Source organism: Galeopterus variegatus, unplaced genomic scaffold (genome assembly GCF_000696425.1).
Source record: "Galeopterus variegatus unplaced genomic scaffold, G_variegatus-3.0.2 Scaffold6455, whole genome shotgun sequence".
In the NCBI taxonomy this organism is placed as follows: Eukaryota; Metazoa; Chordata; class Mammalia; order Dermoptera; family Cynocephalidae; genus Galeopterus; species Galeopterus variegatus.
Window position 1 is genome coordinate 10,325 of NW_007732566.1, and position 3,727 is coordinate 14,051.

A 3,727-nucleotide genomic window follows, 5' to 3' on the forward strand; every position below is an offset into this window, starting at 1 on the left:
TGTGGGAATGTAAAATGGTGCAGCTACTTTGGAGAGTCTGGCAGTTCCTCAAAAGTTTAAACATAGATTGGGCCGGCCTGGTGGCGCACTGCTACAGTGCGCCGCTTGGGACCAACAAGGGAAAAATAGATAAACTAGACATCATCAAAATTTAAAACATTTATCTTTCAAAATATACCATCATGTGAAGTGACAAGCCACAGAATGGGAGAAAATATTTGCAAATCATATATCTGATAAAACACTGTGTCTAAGCTATGTAAAGAATTCTTACAACTTAATAATAAAAAGACAAATAACCCAATTTCAAAATGGGCAAAGGGTATGAATAGACATTTCTCCAAAGAAGTTATACTAATGTTCAATAAGCACATGAAAAGATGCTCAACATAATTAGCCATCAAAGAAATGCACATCAAACCACAGTTAAATACTACTGCACATCAGCTAGGATGGCTATAATCAAAAAGACAGATAACACCAGTGTTGGTGAGGAGGTGGAGACATTAGAACCCTCCTCTGTTCCTTGTGGGAATGTAAAATGGTGCAGCTACTTTGGAGAGTCTGGCAGTTCCTCAAAAGTTTAAACATAGAATTGCCATATAACCCAACAATTCCAAATTCCACTTCTAGATATATACTCAAGAGAAATTAAAACATACATTCAGGGCCAGCCTGTGGCTTACTTGGGAGAGCGTGGTGCTGACAACACCAAGTCAAGGGTTAGGATCCCCTTACCGGTCATCTTTTTAAAAAATTAAAAATAAATAAATAAATAAAACATATATTCACACAGAAACTTATACATGAATGTTTACAGCAGTATTCTTTATAATAGTGAAAAAGTGGAAACAACTCAAATATCCATCAACCAATGAATGGATAAATAAAATGGTATATTCACACAGGGGGATACTATTCAGCAATAAAAGGGAATGAAATACTAATACATGCTTCAACATGGATGAACCTTGAAAACATGTGTCAGTCACAAAAGGCTACATGTTGTATGATTCTGTATATATGAAATGCTCAGAATAGGCAGACATATAGAGACATAGAGCAGATTCATGGTTACCTAGTACTGGAGGGTTTAGAGGAAGATGAGGAATGATCTCTAATGGGTTTATAGTTTGGGGGGTGATGAAAATGTTCTGGAATAAGGTAGTGGTGATGGTTGCACCACTTGGTGAACATACTAAAAACGGATGAATTGTACATTTTAAAATTGTTGAATTATATGGCATATGAATTGTATCTCTTTATTAAAGTTGTTAAAAGAATAAAGGCAAAGTAAAAACATTTTTAGACAATAAAAACTGAATTTACCAACAGACTCATTAAAAGAAATTCCAAAGTATGTTCTGTAGGAGGAACGTAAATGATCCCCAGATGGAGGAAATGAGATGTAAAATGGAATGGACAGCAAAATCTTAATGAAAATTAGTAAATGCCTAGAATTGAAAGACAGCAAAGATACTATGTATCAAAAACTTACATAATGAAATATAGTTTAGAGTGATATTCAGGGAGAAATGTATAGCCTTAAATAATCACAATAGAAAGGAAGAAAATTTGAAAATTAATTAATTTAATTAATTAATACTAAGTATTCAGCTCAAAAAGTTTGAAGACCAGAATGAATCCAAGGAAAATTGAATGAAGGAAATAATATACTAGACATTAATCAAAGAAAAACACACAATGGACAGCATTAACAAAGCCAAAACTTAATTCTGTAAGAATACAAGCAAAATAGACACAATTCTGGCAAAATTATTCAAGTAAAAGAAGAGAATGTGTAAATAAACAATCTTAAGAATGAAGATAGGGGCATAACTGTAGATGCTGTTAAAATTAAAGATGGGAAATATAAACAATTTTATAGTAATAAGTTTTAAAACTTATATAACAACTAAAATTGATCAATTCTTAGAGTGCAACTTATGAAAACTTACTCAAGAAGAAATTTTAGGGCCAGCCCGGTGGCGCACTGCTACAGTGCGCCGCTTGGGAGCACGGTAGCGCTCCCGCCAAGGGTTCGGATCCCACACACAGACCGGCCGCTCACTGGCTGAGCGATGTGCGGGCGCGACACCGAGGGTTGCGATCCCGTTGCCGGTCCCGGTCCGGTACGGGCGCGACACTGAGGGTTGCGATCCGTTGCCAGTCACGAAAAAAGACAAAAAAGAAAAAAAAAAAAGAAGAAATTTTAAAACCTGAAGCAGTCCTATAATTATCCAAGATCTTGAATTTGTGGATTAAAACTCTTCCACACACACACAGAAAAAGCAGCATTCAGTCAAATTATACAAGACATGCAAAAACAATTAATTTAAATCTTGCAGAAACTTTTCCTTAGAAACAGGAAACAGTTCCCAATTCATTTTTTTTGACAGCACAATACCAAACAAGAAAAGATAATCATATATCAATGTCACTCGTGAACAGATTTTAAAACCCCAAACAATTACCAAACCAAGTCTAGAAAAGTGTGAAAAAGATACCATAACTAACCAAATTGGGTTTATTCCAGGAATGCAAAATTGTGTTCATTAGAAAACTGGCTAATATATTTTGCTATAAATGTATCAAAGGATAAAAGTCATTTGATTGTTTTAATAGAGGCAGAACAAGTGCTTGATAAAACTTAAAATTCAACATGAGTATAAAACCTAGGAGGAATTGGAGAAAGCTGTTATAACTGATAAGTAATGTCTACAAAAAATATAAGGCAAACATTTCCTTTAAGATCAGAACCAAAATAAGAATGCTGACTGTCACAACTTGTGTTCAACATTGGCCTGGAGTCCCTAGCCAATCCAGTAAAATATAGGAAGAGAAGTTACATGGTCTGGAAAGGAAAAAACAAACTTGTAATTATTTTTAGATGACATAATTGTCTGCATAGAAAACTCAAAAGAATCTACAGATAATTTAGTAAAATTATTAAGAAAATTAGTTCATAATAATAAGGAAGGAAGAGAACCCATTGGTCACTTTTAGATAATGCTAGTGAAATAATTATTCTGAAAAAGTAATATAGGTAAAAAATCAAATCTTTAACCTGTCTCTTGTACAAACTATACTTACAAGCAAAAGGTTGATGAGGGAAAGTTTCTGTCTAAGGAAACACACCACCTAATAAATGAAGAATTAAATAATCAGAATATGTAAATTTTGCAAACCTCTGATGAAGTAATGGATCAAGGCAGTGATCATCAAAAGCCATTTCCAACTGCCACTGCCCCCCAGATCATAGAAGTATATGACAACATCAATGTAGTATTATTGCTAAAAAATCAGACCTGAATCTCAATTTGTCTCCAGATGTAACTGCCAATTTACAGGAAATGTAAAAAATAGGGAAACAAGTTAATAAACAACATAGTGATATAGCCAGCAAAATCCAAACTGCAAAATGAAGGATGAGTGACCCAGTTATGTCAATAAATGTATTGCTGGGAGGAAAATAAGAAGGCAGAAAAACCCAGAGATTAAGAGACATAAGAGGCATATCAACCAACTGCAACGTGTGGACCTTGATAGATCCTGATTCAAATAACCAATCGCTAAAAAGAAAAAGGAAAAAAAAAAGACGGGACAATTGAGAAAATTTGAACACACTGACAAGAGGATGCCTTAATAGGCATTACTTTTAATTCTTTTAGGTTATTGTGGTTAGTTTTTCTAAACAGTCCTGATATTTTAGAGATGCATTCTTAAA